The sequence below is a fragment of the Saccopteryx leptura genome, chromosome 3, assembly GCF_036850995.1.
Source record: "Saccopteryx leptura isolate mSacLep1 chromosome 3, mSacLep1_pri_phased_curated, whole genome shotgun sequence".
Lineage (NCBI taxonomy): Eukaryota > Metazoa > Chordata > Mammalia > Chiroptera > Emballonuridae > Saccopteryx > Saccopteryx leptura.
The window spans coordinates 46,043,303-46,059,411 of record NC_089505.1 but is presented as its reverse complement, the minus strand read 5'-3'; the positions used below and the strand labels follow the sequence as shown (position 1 = coordinate 46,059,411).

Sequence of the window (16,109 nt, the reverse complement as noted above, 5' to 3'; positions counted from 1 at the left end):
ATCCAGACTTTAGAGATGTTTCAAAAAATGGAACCTGAACTTCGGTGACAGAGATTTGATTGCAGGATTTAATGGAGCTTTGGGCAACCACGATGGTCTTTCAGGCCACTCCTCTGGACTGAATTGATCTCAAACAAAATCTTGACCTCCCATGTAGGATTCTCTCTCCTCTGGTACGAGTAATATGTTTGTACAGAAAAACATGCACCTCTACTTGCTACTTAAAACCTGGCCTTAAGATCCCTGCCTAACTTTCCCTGCATCCCTGCTTTCTCCAGGTAGCAATCGTACTGCATTCATCCCAGTCCCCTCATAGACAAAATTCCAGAGAGAAGAGAGTCCTTATTTTCAATTTCTCTATTAAAATGAGAGAATTTGAGATTGACATCAGCATCTTGCTGGAATAAGTTGTTTCTTTCCCCACTTTTCATTGCTTTATAACTAACTGGGCATTCAGACATACAAAAAAAAGTGTCTTTGCACAGCACATCAGGACACCTGAGAGATGTATCTATTGGTGCATCTGAAAGTGGGTGGATTGGATATTGGAGGAGACTAGTATGGAGCCTGGGGCGTCACGGCAGCAGCAGCACCGCAGAAGCTTCACCAGCTGAGGAGTGGGGAGGTGGCAGGGGAAGTCGACGCAGCTGCTCAGGCTGCCACTGGACGGACCTGTTGCTAGTCAGGAGCACCTGGATAGCTGGGGAGAGAACTTCATGACTAGAGGAAGGGAGAGAAAAGGCAAGAAAGCAGGCAGAAAATAGAAGGAACATGGTTCTTGCTGTCTGCCTTGGAATTTCAGCAAGAGGTCTATCCATGGACCTCACATCTGAATCCCCCTACTGGTCTATGGGGCACACCAAAGCTCCAGGGAAGCCCACACCTTCCCCCAGCTTTTCTTTCACACCAGGTTTTTCAGGCATGCTCCAACTTTAGCAGCAGGTTGGGTTCAGTAAAAGTAACTAAAACCTTGTGCCACCTTCTGGAAAACAAAAGAAATTAGAAAATTGCAAATCTGTTGAACTGTTAGAATAAAAATAAACAGCCTTCCCTAAATAGAAAGGTGTTCATTACTTCAAGTGAGATTGCAGAGCTACATCATTTCAAATAGTACAAAAAAAATCATTGCAATACAGTAGTTCAAAAAGAAAGTGACAATTCACTAGGAACAGAACTCCAAGGTGAAGAATATTGTGATATGTAATAAAAAATACAAAATAACTGCTATGAGGTAAAAATAAACTCAGAAAGACAAGTCAGTGAACTCAGGAATTAAATTAATGAACAAAAGGAATACTTTAGCAAAGCGACTGAAATTATAAATAAGAACCAAATAGCTGAAGTTGAGGAAATGAATAAATGAGATGAAGGGTGCATTAGAATCAGTGGAAATAGAGAAGACTAGATGAAAGAGAGAACAAATAATCCGGAGGTAAGAATTTAGAAATGATTCTAGTGGAAGGGGCATGAGAACTAAGATTTTTAAAAAGTGAGGAAACCCGGCCCTGGCCGGTTGGCTCAGTGGTAGAGCGTCGGCCTGGCATGCGGAAGTCCCGGGTTCGATTCCCGGCCAGGGCACACAGGAGAAGCGCCCATCTGCTTCTGTACCCCTCCCCCTCTCCTTCCTCTCTGTCTCTCTCTTCCCCTCCCGCAGCCTAGGCTCCACTGGAGCAAAGGTGGCCCAGGCGCTGGGGATGGCTCCATGACTTCTGCCTCAGGCGTTAGAGTGGCTCTAGTCGCAGCAGAGCGATGCCCAGATGGGCAGAGCATCGTCCCCTGGTGGGCATGTCGGGTGGATCCCGGTTGGGCGCATACGGGAGTCTGTCTGACGGCTTCCCCATTTCCAGCTTCAGAAAAATACAAAAAAAAAAAAAAAAGTAAGGAAACCCCATAAGAATTATCAGACTGTATTGAGAATGTCAATATAAGAATACTGAGAATAGCAGAATGAGAAGAGAGAGAGGAGGGGTTTATTTAAAGAAATAATAGCTGATGCATGACCAGTGGTGCCACAGTGGATAAAGCATCGACCTTTGAGGTCGCCACTTGGAAGCCCTGAGGTTGCCAATTCTTAGTGTGGGCTCCTCAGCACGAGGTCACCGGCTTGAGCACGGGATCTTTCACTCAATCCCAAAGCTTTCCAGCTTGAGGCCAAGGGTTGCTGGCATGAAAAGCCCAGGGTCGATGGCTTGAACAAGAGGACACTGGTACAGCCCTAGTCAAGGCATATGCGAGAGGCAATCAATGCACATCTTAAGTGAAAACAACTGTGAATTATGCTTCTCACCCTCCCTCTCCGTCTCACTCTGTCAAAAACAGAGAAGTAATAATAGTTGGCATAGGAACTGGAATAAAAGTCCACAAAACTAATAAGACACCTTATTACCACAATGCAAAATGAGTTATAATGAAACAGTCAAAATCAATGATAAAGAATTTTAAAGGTAGCCAAGGGAAAAAATAAAGTAACTTATAAAAGAATCCCATTAGGCTATCAGTCGTATTTTCAGCAGAAACTCTGTAGGCCAGAAATGAATGGAGTGACTTGTTCAAAGTATTAGAAGATAAAAATTGCCATCCAAGAGTACTCTAGCCAGCAGTGTTATCCTTCAGACGCAAAGAAGAAATAACAGCTTTCTCAGACAAAAGCTGAGGGAGCTTGGGACCACTACAACTACTGTGAAAGAAATGCTGAAAGTTCTTTGTGTTAAAATAAAAATATACTAATTAGTGACACAAACAAAAGTACACAGAACTCTGAAAAAGGTGATAAATAATCATTCAGAATTAGAAAACTGTAACTCTATTTTAGAATTGTGTTAAACAATTATAGTAGAAAGGTTAAAGGAAGAAAATATTTAAAAATAACTACAGCTACTATAATTGCTTAACAAATTCACAGCATAAGAGGTAATCTGTGACAATAAAAATATGAAAGGGAGAAGTACAAGCATAGACTCATTATAGGTGAGTGAACACAAGTTGCTATCAGCAGAAATAAAACTATTTTATCTATGAGATATTTTATGTAAGTTTTATGGTAACCACAAAACAAAAATTCTAGAGCAGAGACATGAAACATAAAAAAGAGAGACTGAACAAATCACCATGGAAAACCAGTAATTTACCAGAACTGAAGGGAAAAGAAGCAATGGACATACAAATTAACCATACTGCAAAAGATAAGATGGCAGTAGTAGGTTTTTACAAAGCAATAATCACTCTAAATGTACTGAGTTGAGTGTACCAATCAAAATGCCTAGAGTGGTTGAATGCATGAGAAAGAATCCCAGTATATGCTGCCTACAGGATACTCATTTCCACTCTAAAGGCACACATAGGCTCAAACTGAGGAGAGAAAAAGTGATATTGCAAGCAAGTAGAAACCAAAAGAAAGTAAGCATAGACTACTTTTTTTTATAGCCAACAAAATACATATCAAGCTAAAGGTAGTAGCAAGAGACAAAGGCTAGTGTATAAAGATAAAGAGGTGAATACATCAGGAAGATAAAACAATTGTAACTATATGCAATCCCAACACATGAGCACCAAAATATATTAGGCATATTAAGCAAATACTACCAGATCTTAAAGGAAAAGTAAACAACGATAGGGTAACATCAAGGGACTTCATTACCTCACTTTCAACAATGGATAGATCAGCCAGACAAACCATCAACAAGGAAACATTTGAATTGAACCATGCTTGAGAACATAGAAACTTAACAGACATCTATTAGAACATTCCATTTAATAGCAGCAGAACACATTCTTCCCAAGGGCACACAAAACATTCTCCCTCCAGGATAGGGCATATGATAGGACACAAAACAAATCTTAGCAAATATGAGAAGATTGAAATCATATCAATTTTTGGATCACAATGGTATGAAACTACAGATAAACAAGAAGAAAGTGAGAAGATCTATAAATATGTGGAAACTAAACAAGACACTTCTGCAGATCCAGTGGGACAAAAAATAAAAAATAAAAAAGCAAATGAAGGGAAAAAAATTATCTCAAACCAAATTAAAATCGAAATACAATGTCATACCTTATGTGATGCAGCAAAAGCAGTTCTAGAGGAAACTTTAACAATAAACACATTATATTAAGAAATTAGAAAAATCTCAAGTTAAAAAATCTTTACACCACAAGGAGCTCATAAAAGAAAAACAACTGAAATCCAAAGTTAACAGGAGAAAGGAAATAATAAAGATCAGAGTAGAAATAAATAAAATAGAGACCAGAAAAACAACAGAACAAATTAACAAAACTAAGAGTCCTTCAAAAAATAATAAACAAAATTGATAAACTTTTAGCTAGACTGACTAAGAAAAAGAGAGAGGACTCAAATAACAACAACAAAATAGAAATGAAAGAGGAGATATTACACATGCTACTACAGAAATACATAGGAGCATGAAGAAATACTAAGGACAATGATATGCCAACATATTACACAACTTAGAAGAAATCAGTACATCTAGAAACACACAACCTATCAAGACTGAATCAGGAAGAAATAAAAAATCTGAACAGACCAATAATAAGTAAAGAGATTGAATCAGTAATAATAAAAAAAACACCTACCAACACACAAAAACCCAAGTCTAGATGGCTTCACTTTGAATGCTACCAAAAATTTAAAAATTGAAAACAATTTTTATCTAATTTCCAAAAAATCAAGAAGCAAGGAGCAAGTCTCAGAAAACTTTGTCCTGGACCTAATACTGAACCCCATATGTGGTAGTGCCTTGAAAGAGCCAGGGGAGAAAGTTAATTCGGTGTTGAAGTGTGGCATGCAAAAGGATAAAACCTGGAGGCTGTTAGCCAAGTACAATCTTCGTAGTAGGTACTTTAAGAGCAATCTGAGAGTCACCACTTCGAAGGCTGAGAGATAGCAATTACAGTTCGAAATAGAATGGGAGAAAAAAACCACAAAATCTTCCAAAAGATGCAAAAACTAGAATTTCTTAACAACAAAAAAACAACAAAATAATAATGGTACAAGGATTCTATGAAGACATTTAGAAAAAATATATACTGGTTAAGATGTTGAGATATACTTCCTCTCTAGAGAGAAATAATATAAAAAGATGTTAACATTTCTTATATACAAATATACATTTCACATAATGGCAATAAGAAACCCAACAAGCTTTTTGAAACACAAAACTTAAAATATGTGAAACTATTCAAGGACATTTTCAAACTTTAGCACCTAGATATCAGTCTTGGATAAAAGACTCCATCAGCCAGTGAAAGAAAAGGAGAATTTGAAGAGTCATTGGTTCACAGAGATATGTTTTGTTTTTGCAGCTTGACCAGTTATTGTCCAATTGCCCTCCATATTTAATACACTCATTTTTATTTCGTCACTACTATATGAGACTTCTTTTGGCTCCACAAATGCTCTCTTACACTTAGAATCATCATTTACATTCTGCCAATGAGTGTGCAGTAGTTTTAATTTGATTTCAATGATTACTGACAAAGAGAGCATTTAAAATATTTTCAATTCTTCACTTAATTCCTTCTATGATTGCCTAGTCATGGTTTTTTGTGTTTGTTCGATATTGCTATTTAATTTTTCTTACTAATGTATAATAATTTCTGTACATAAATTCTTCTCTTGATAGTTGCATGAATGTACAAATAATCTACAGTCCATGGGATTTGGCTAAAATTTTAATTTTTATATAATTTCAAACTTAAATAAAAGTCACAAAAACAGGACAAAAATTTTTGTGTGCTTTTTACTTACAATCACCAATTATTTATATTTTGCCCCAAGTGCTTTATAACTCTCTCTGTCTTTTTCTTTCTCTTGACTATCAGTGAAATGATGCCCCTTCATTCCTAATTATTTGTGTCTGTATTTCCCTAGAATAAAGACATTCTCATACAATTACCAAGGTCAGGAAATGTAACATTGATACAATACTATTATATAACCCACAAATATATACTCAGAATTTTTAATTGTCACAATAATGCCATAAATATGTACACTCCCAGCCCAGGGCAAGATCAAATCTAGGATTACGCATTATATTTAATTGTTATATATTTTTAGTCCACTTTAATCTGAATTGTTTTATTCCTTCTTGGTGTTACTTGACTTTGGTATTTCTAAATAGTACATACAAGATTGTTGATTATTATTTTTTTTTTATGTTTCCTCATTAGAGATTAAAGCTGTACATTTTGACAGGAATATACTGAAAGTTAGCGACCTCAGTGATCCTATAGGAAGCATATTAGATAGCTATCTCAATATTATTGATGTTAACCTTAATAAGTTGGTAGGCATATGCCAGAGTTTTAAACTATAAGTTAATATTTTGCCTAACACTAAGAAATCAGTAATTTGTAAGGGTATACTTTGCATGTTTTTGAGAACATGCAAATGTCATCTTTTATATTCAAACTTTTACCTACTAGTTTAAACACGAATAGGTGATTTTCTCCATCTTTTCTATATTTATTACTTGATATTCTCATCCAAAGGAGATATTTTCCTTCTCACTCATTCATTTATTCATTCATGTCAGTCTCGATCAGGGTTGTCTCACTGCAGCTTTGGGCCAAAGGCAGGTCACCACCTGCTTTTGTGTGACCTGTAAGCTAATGGTTTCACAATTTTCAATGAGCTAACAGAACTGAAATAAAAATAATATTTTGTGCCTGACCAGGCGGTGGTGCAGTGGATGCAGAGGACCCAGGTTCGAGACCCCGAGGTCGCCAGTTTGAGCGCAGGCTCATCTGGTTTGAGCAAAGCTCTCCAGCTTGGACCCAAGGTCGCTGGCTCGAGTAAGGGATTACTCCATCTGCTGCAGCCTCACGGTCAAGGTACATATGAGAAAGAAATCAATGAACAACTAAGGTGTTGCAATGAAAAACTAATGATTGATGTTTCTCATCTCTCTCTATTCCTGTCTGTGAGAAACAGAAAGCCATTCACAGATGGGAAGTATGCCAAAACATTCATGCTTGATGTTGCCAATGAACTTTTTTAAGACTTTTCGGATAAAGACAAGATAATCAAATGAATAAAAGACATGCCTCTGTCAGCAAGAACTGTTCACGATCGTACCATCATGATGGCAAATCAAATCGAGGCAACACAAGTGAAGGACATAAATGCAGCACCATTCTTTTCTCTTGCTTTGGATGAGTCAACAGACATAAGCCATTTATCCCAGTTCAGCATGATTGCAAGGTATACTGTCGGTGACACACTACGTGAGGAAAGTCTTGCTGTTTTACGTATGAAAGAGACAACAAGAGGGGAGGATTTATTCAAGTCTTTCACTGAGTTCCCTAAAGAAAAAAATCTACCAATGGATAAACTTATTTCAGTGTGTACTGATGGTGCTCCGTGCATGGTGGGGAAAAACAGAGGATTCGTAGCACTTCTTCGTGAACATGAAAAGAGACCCATCCTAAGTTTTCACTGCATTCTACATCAGGAGGCACTTTGTGCTCAGATGTGTGGCGAGCAGCTTGGTGAGGTGATGTCACTGGTCATTCGGGTGGTCAACTTTATTGTTGCCCAAGCTTTAAATGATCACCAGTTTAAAACACTGCTGGATGAAGTTGGGAATAATTATCCTGGTCTGCTTCTGCACAGCAATGTGCATTGGTTGTCAAGAGGGAAGGTGCTCAGCCATTTCGTGGCTTGTCTGAGCAAAATCCAGACTTTTCTTGAAACGAAAAAAGTCGAGCATCCTGAGTTAGCTAACACTGAGTGGCTCCTGAAGTTCTACTATCTTGTGGACATGACTGAACATCTGAACCAGCTCAATGTGAAAATGCAAGGCGTTGGAAATACAGTCTTATCCCTTCAATAAGCAGTGTTTGCATTTGAGAACAAGCTGGAACTCTTCATCGCCGAAATTAAAACAGGTTGTTTACTACACTTTGAAAAACTGGGAGAGTTTATTTTTTGGGGTTTTTTTTTTTTTTTTGTATTTTTCTGAAGTTGGAAACGGGGAGGCAGTCAAACAGACTCCCGCATGCACCCGGCCGGGATCCACCCGGCACGCCCACCAGGGGGCGATGCTCTACCCATCTGGGGCGTTGCTCTGTTGCAACCAGAGCCATTCTAGTGCCTGAGGCAGAGGCCATAGAGCCATCCTCAGTGCCTGGGCCAACTTTTGTTCCAATGGAGCCTTGGCTGCGGGAGGGGAAGAGAGAGACAGAGAGGAAGGAGAGGGAGGGGTGGAGAAGCAGATGGGCACTTCTCCTGTGTGCCCTGGCCGGGAATCGAACCCAGGACTCCTGCACGCCAGGCCAATGCTCTACCATTGAGCCAACCGGCCAGGGCAAAAAACTGGGAGAGTTTAAAGATGCATGCGCAGCAAGTGACCCTGCTCAACATCTTGATCTCCAGCAGCTAGCGCGCTTCACATCTAATCTCCTGCAGTCATTCAAAGCGCGCTTTGGAGAATTTTGTGAGCGCACTCGTCTTTTTAAGTTCGTCATCCATCCACACAAGTGTGCAGTGCACAGCGCCGACCTGAGTTACATCCCCGGTGTGTCCATCAGAGATTTTAAGCTACAAGCTGCTGATCTGAAGGCCTCAGACACGTGGGTGAATAAGTTCAAGTCACTAAATGAAGATTTGGAAAGACTCACAACAGCAAGCAGAGTTGGCGAGCAAACACAAGTGGGAGAAATGAAAAAACTTCATCCCGCAGACCAGCTGATTGTCAATACTTGGAACGCATTTCCTGTCACATACCACACACTGCAGCGTGTGAGTATTGCTGTACTGACAATGTTTGGCTCTACGTATGCATGTGAGCAGTCTTTCTCACATCTAAAGAACATTGAGACCAACCTACGATCACGTTTAACGGATGGAAGTCTCAATGCCTGCATGAAGCTTAACCTCACCGCGTATCAACCAGACTACAAAGCCATCAGCAAAACCATGCAGCACCAGAAGTCACATTAATGGTAAGAAGTACTTTATTCGGCCCTGGCCGGTTGGCTCAGCGGTAGAGCGTCGGCCTAGCGTGAGGAGGACCCGGGTTCGATTCCCGGCCAGGGCACACAGGAGAAGCGCCCATTTGCTTCTCCACCCCTCTGCCGTGCTTTCCTCTCTGTCTCTCTCTTCCCCTCCCACAGCCAAGGCTCCATTGGAGCAAAGATGGCCCGGGCGCTGGGGATGGCTCTGTGGCCTCTGCCTCAGGCGCCAGAGTGGCTCTGGTCGCAACATGGCGACGCCCAGGATGGGCAGAGCACCGCCCCCTGGTGGGCAGAGCATCGCCCCATGGTGGGCGTGCCGGGTGGATCCCAGTCGGGCGCATGCGCGAGTCTGTCTGACTGTCTCTCCCCGTTTCCAGCTTCAGAAAAATGAAAAAAAAAAAAAAAAAAAAAAAGAAGTACTTTATTCATCATTGGTTAGCAACAGCATAACAACGTTATTAAAAAGAATTCAGAGACTTATTGTACTTTAAAAGTGTTGGTCTTACATAAAATGTACACATTTACTTGTATTTAGTGTTAAACATATTGTATGGCTCTCACAGAATTACATTTTAAAATATGTGGCGTTCATGGCTCTCTCAGCCAAAAAGGTTCCAACCCCTGGTTTAGAAGTTAAAATTTCCTGTAGGGTCCTTATTCATGTGTCCTCTGCTGTCTTTGGGTTTCCTGTAGACTCTTTATTGAATGAGGTCGCAGGTTTGAAGTTCTTCCAGGTGTAATCCCCTGTTACTACAGGAGCCCTTTTCATATGGAGGTCAGAGGGTGCTGGCAGGGAGGCAAAGCATCCATAGCCCTACGATTAGATCCTCATTCTTTTGTTCCTCTGTATCCTCGGGGGTGACCTTTAAAAGTGCTTCTCAGCCTTTTTCTCCTCCTCAATCTTAGGAATACAGGAAGGCTAGAGGGGCCTGGATTTGAGTATCTGCCCTCAGGTAGTTAGGCTTTAGTAAAACCCTAAAGCCATCCTAGTAAAAGTTGGTTAGGCTTCAGTAAAAATAGTTTCCCCTGAGGGCAGGCCTTGTTACAGAGAACAGAGAGCTCTGAGAGTTAAAAAAAAAAAAAAAAAAAAAAAAGGTTACCTTTCCCTTCTTCCTCTCAAAAGCAAGAGATCTTTTTCTCTAATCTTCACACTGAAAGCCCAGCAAAGCTCTGGGAGGTAAAACTCACTAATAACTCATTACAGTGACAAATTGTGATCAATTCTAAGAATGAAAAATACAGAATGAAATCGAGCTAGTAGATCAAAGTGTTGGAATCCAGGGGAGTCCGAAAGACCAGAGTCACAGGCTTTATTGAAAGGAAGAAAGGAACCCTGCTGGGCACTTCTCCTGGGGGAGAAGAGCACCGGTTACAGACTAGGGGTGAGTTATATAGTGTTTGGGAGAGCCTGAGGGGATACTGAGGCAAAAGTCCTGGTATGTCCGGAATGCTCCTCCTTGGGGGGCTTTGAGCATGTGGGTGTTGAATCAAAAGTCCTGGTGTGTCCGGAGCCCCTCCTTGGGGCGGCTTCTCAGCTTTTTGGAATTCCTCTGTCTCAGGGTCAATAGTCCAGTAAGGGTGAGGTCTGACAGATAAGCGGAACATCAAGAGGGCAGTTTGGAATTTATGTATCTATCATGTCTCAACTCTGTGGTTACATATAAAAGAAAGGCAGTTATTAATTTTATAATATATGGTGAGGGGTTGTTGGGCAGATAAAATGTATTATGCTCACTTTGTTAAGGATTATGCTGCCCACGAGGAGGCCGTTGCCCAGGTGATATTAATGTGTGTTGGGGCAGGCAGGATTGTTGTAGCCTGGGGCTTGGTTTTGGGATTAAGCCTTTCCCACCCTTTTTGATGTAGGGCGGTACAATCCAATCATGCCTCAGAGAAGTGACTTTGTATTAGAGACTTCCCTATTTTGTATATTGGATTAAGAGTTTGGATTTCTACACTATAAAATGGGGACGGAACGAGAGTTTGCTCTTGGTTCCTGAGGTTAGCATGAGAGAACAGAGAGAGTAGAGCCAGCAGCGGAAGGAGGCCACGTGGAGGAGGCCAGGAAAAGCAGCCAAGATGGTGGAGTGCTGAGTGAGATGCCAGTTTGTGTAGAGTTTGTATTTGGGGTAAGGAAGGAGATGTGGAACAGAGGTGAATAAGTCTGGTGAGCTAGAAACCTTTGATTCTAGGAAACTCGGATAAGTCAGTGGCTTTGTGAGCACTGAATGTGACTGGGTTTTGGAGCCCAGTGTGTATTTTTACTTGCCCGCCGGGTGCAAGCTAGAATTAAAGACTATGGCCCACCAGTTTTTGGCTCCGCTGTTTCTTTACCGACTGTCCGAATCCAATGCGAACCTGCAAGGGCCGGGCTGCTGTGATAGTGGCCCTGGTCGTGGCTACTGGCTTTACAGGGGTGATGAGGAGAAAGAGGAGAAACAATTGGAAAATTATTTCTTCTTCTGGAGAGAACTCAAGAAGGGAATCTTGCCAAGCCAAGTCCCTCATCCAGTTAAAGAGGTCATCAATTTCCATGCTGTGAGGTCTGAACCAGGCGATGTCTCTGAAAACCTGAGTGAGGAAGTAAAAAAATTTTGCGAGGTAATAATTGTTAGTTGCTTGCTGCTAGTGCCGAGTGGACAGAGTGACATGGTGATCCATGGTCTCCTGGATGAGTCTCATGAGACGTGCTGGTCTGGTTCCTCTTGAATGGAAGGACATATGGAGATTTTAGGAGACAGGGAACCTGTTGGTGTAAGTTTTTAGAAGGACTGCATATGTGTGGTTGAAAAGGAAGGGGGAGTTTGGATAACATTCAGGAGGGAACTTCTCGGGCTGAGGGGCGGCTTCTTCCTGCTGTCATCCCTACCTATTTGATATTTCCCTCATGAAGTTCTCCTTGGGGTACTGGGGAATAGGAGTGTAGGAGCATTTGATTGTAGGTAATCCTAGAGATTTCTCTCATCCCGGCCTGTATGAACTTAATAAAGAAAGAGGCAAGTATTTGGAGATTAGCAATGCAGAGATAAGGAGGGTTGTATAGGGTGTGTGTGTGTGAAAGTTCTTCCATGGTAAAGTTAGAGATATTTTTTCCTGGCAGCCCTGGAGAGAGTAGTTAGCTTGAGCTAAAGGAAATGTTTCATGCTTGTTTGTAGGCTCTTCTTCAGCCAAGAAGACCCAGTGATCTTGTCCTCTTACTATGTGAAGGGTAAAAAGACTGAAAAGCATTAAGAGGTGAATGTTATTCATTCTCCTAGTTCTTCAGGGATACAGGAGAGCTTTAGGGTTAGGGGACTTGTAGGGGTTGAAAGATATTTTTCTGTTTCACGAGGGCAGGTTTCAGGGTTGATGTGTAGGGTTAGGTAGATTTTTCCAGTTGTCTGATTGGTGAAGGTCTGCATGCAGTTCTGTAAGAAACTAGTAAACAAATGTAAGAGGCAGGGTCTAAAAGTTAGAAAAGTAAATAGGAGAGTGAGTGAACTAATAAAAGGCAATAGTAAGACGCCCAGTTTGTGTGAAACCACTGATTCCATGTTTACGAATTCGCTGAGTTTCAGAGAGAGAGAGAGAGAGAGAGAGTAAATAGGAATAAGACAGGGCAGTGTGGCTAGTCCCCTTGTCCCTAGAACTACTTTTGTAGAGATTTCTAAAGCAATAAGAAGAGAAATTACCTGTATAGCTTGTTTGGTCCTTACATTGATGGATAGTGTATTAGGAACTGGAAGAGGCTCATGGGGTGGGATTAGGTTGCTATTTAGGGTGAGATAGATTAGGATACAGGTTTTTGTCTAATTAGTATGGAGACGCAGATAGGTGTTGGTCCCACACAAGTAGAAAGTTCCTGATTTGGTGAGGTAGGCTGAGAGGTGAATAGAGAATAGAAGGACAAGGGGTCGGTTTTGTTTCTCTGTTTCTGAGCTCCAGATGGTCAGGGTGGAGGAAAGAGTCGTCCTAATAAGTGGGGAGGGTAGAGGATTGTTAGCTAGGGCGACTGATTAAACATTCTTTGAAAACCAGTTTTCTGACTGTACAAATTCTTTTTTCTCGGTACAAATCTCCTACAACCTGCACAAACCTTCTACAACTTACATAAACCTTCAACTTTCATGCACTTTCTTATCCAGAAATAACTGGCCTTCATAACAACTTGCTTTTCCTTTTTCTTTCAAAAGTATTTCCATACCTTATACCTTCTATTATCAAAATCATACAATTCCTTTCTAGTCAGAACTCTTGATTTAAAAAATTTTAACCTCTAGTGACAATCAAGTTGACTTTCTTTTTATCCTAGTTTCCCTTTTCCCAAAGCCTGATTAAAAGAGTCCTTAGTTTTTTCATATATTTGCCATACATAGACCAACCAGCTTCAGGTTTGTGATTGGAGTAAGGCATTCCGTTTTTCTATTTTAGCAGCAGTGGGAGTTGTCAGGATCATGGTGTGTGGACCTGTCCATGTGAAAGTCAGTCCTTGGGTGATGTAATGCTGGAAGTGCCTCTTGGACAGTGTTTGAACAGTTTGCTGAGTGACCTATAAAACCTGCAAGTACTTAGGGAAAGGGTGTTACATTTCTACACTTTGCAGTTAGAGTTTAAGTCCTAGTGACCACTGCTTCTAGCTGGAATTACCAGCAGGTCCCAGCCTATAATAGGCATGGGGCATTGAGATAAGAGGAACAAAGGAGATACTAAACATTAAATAAAGCAATAAAATCAGACTGTCAATACCCACAGTAGAGATCTTTGAGGGATAAATAAAACTTAAATATTCAGGCAAGGCATACTAGATGGCCCTTGTGTTTACAAGAAATGAGATTAGCTTATCTGCTACTTGGAAGAAATACCTTAGGCTCATGAACGAATGATGTCCTTGGGCCTTCAGTGGCAATTCCCAGCATGCTGGGCAAGGTCAGGTCACAGGTAGCTGGAGCAGGGCTAGAAGAGACTGAACCCTCCCTCCATGGAGAAAGGGGGCAGCTTACCTTCTCGTGTCCCTCTTTCCACAGCACAGGTGTGTCACCGGTGGGGCCGGGAAGCCTGGCAGGCTTCATTCAGTTCAATGACCTTTCTTTCCACTCTGGAGCAGGGCCTTGATAGAATGCTATGAAACCCCTTAGGGTGCTGGAGCCAAAAGCTGGTATTTCCTGACTTCTTTTGGGCCTTATTTGCCTTTTCTGTTACTTCCTTGGTCATTATAGACCTTAAAAGCCATGCTCAGAAGATCTCACTGAGGGGCTTGACTAAGAGAGCAAAATTGGGAATTCAGTGTTTAAAGAAGCCTGATTAGCCTGAGGAAAGAAAAGATTTGATCTGTTGTGGTAGGTGGTTGGAGACTGTGGAGGGTCTGAGTTTGATCTAGGGTGAGACTTCAGGTGGTGGGGATTAAAGTAATGCCTAGATAGACTAGGGACTGAGAATAAAGTTGAGCCTTAGCAGAGAAGACAGGATAACACTTCATAGTGAGGAAGTTAAGAAGGGTGGTGGTGAGTCTCCTTGAGGCAGGCAGGAAGGGGCTGCAGAGGAGTAGGTTATCTATATATTGTAAGAGAGTAGTAGTTTTGAGATTGCATGCTGCTAAATCCTGAGCTAGTGCCTGCCCAAACAGGTGTGGGCTGTTTCTGATCCCCTGGGGTAAGACAATCCAGGTAAATTGCTGGGCTGCATTAGTGTCTGGGTAAAGGCAAACAGAAAGTAAGAGAGGAATGGTAAAGAAGGCATTCTTGAGGTCTAGGACCATGAAGTGAGTGGTGTTTGAGAAAATGTGTGACAGTAATTTGTAGAGATTAGGGACTACTGGATGGAGAGAAATTACTGCCTCATTGATTAGGTATAAGGCTTGTAAGAGGTGATAAGCTCCTGAAGGTTTCTGAACAGGAAAGATGGGGGTATTGCAGGGAGAGTCCGTGGGGATGAGTAAACCTGGTTTATGAGGTGGGTAATTACTGGTTTAAGGCCTTAGAAACAGACACAGTTACACATTAAACAAAGACTTCACATATTATGTATTACGAAATTTAAATGAGTGCGCTTTACTTGTTTCAATTCACTAGAAATATTTTCTGACAAACAATGAGACAAGACAGATTACGTACTCACATAGCTTAATATACAATTCTGTTTTTTAAGTTTTTCGAGATGGCAGGGAGTTGCCAGCAAAGAGGGGAGGAAGAGAGAAAGCAGACGGATGGACAGTGTGAGCAGCTGGATGGAAAGAAGGAGGGTCAGAATCTGCAGGAGGAGAGAGGGAGGTTAAAGTATTGGTGTGGCGCCACATGGTCAGAGGAGTCAAAAGGATTTAGAGCTCTGAGGAGAGAGGAGAGGGCGAGGAGGAAAGAGGCACAGTCACAGTTTGTAAGGAAGGAGGAGGGGTCGGAGAGGAGAGAGACAGAACTGCAGTTTGTAAGGAGGGAAGAGAGGTGAGAGATGAGACAGGCACAGCTTCTAAGGATGGGAGAGGGGACGAAGAACACAGTGGAGAAGGGAGAGGCCCCTGGCCAGCAGGGGAGGAGAAAGAGAGACTGATGAATGAGAAAACAGGATTTAGTGAAGGAAAGAGGCTTCCTGGAGGGAAGAGACTCCAGCAAAAAGATTTGCTGAGAGACTAGAGAGGGGTCCCGAGAGAGGGGTGCCCCGGGGGTCAGGCAGGAGAAGGAGAGAGTTTGGGAGTCCGCGGAGAAGGAAAGATTAGGAGCAGAGGTTTTAGGTGAGGTTTCTTTGGCCAAAACCGGCCTGCGTGTAGAACAGAAAGTACAGAAATTAAGGACAGGAGAGAAGAGAGAAGAAAGCCTGCACGTAAGGAACTTCTGATGCCCTCCCCGTCCGGTGGCAGAAATTGTCAAGATGTCTTAGGATATTATAATTGGATGTCCCATTTTTAGGCCAATGGGAGTCATTGTTTAGTCTGTACTGAGGTCATGCCGTGTTACAGAAGAAGATTAATTTCTTCGGTTTGACGTCTGAGAGACCGAGTTTGGTGAGGTTTTTTATGAGACATCCTAGAGGTGTCTGGTCGGAAGGCTTAGACCCTGAAGAGCCCAGAGTGAAGACAGGTGAGCAAGAGGGGGCATCCCCGCCTTTTGTCACTGTCTCAAGAGGAGAGAATCTCCGTGTGGGGGAGTCGTCCCTGATAGAGG

General features: G+C 41.8%; 1 non-coding gene across 1 annotated transcript; it reads left to right on the top strand.

Moving 5' to 3' along the window:
• The first annotated feature begins 1,502 nt into the window (after positions 1–1,502).
• TRNAA-GGC (transfer RNA alanine (anticodon GGC)) lies at positions 1,503–1,578 on the top strand. Its single transcript has one exon. It is a non-coding gene; the product is annotated as a tRNA-Ala (tRNA).
• Positions 1,579–16,109: the final 14,531 nt, after the last annotated feature.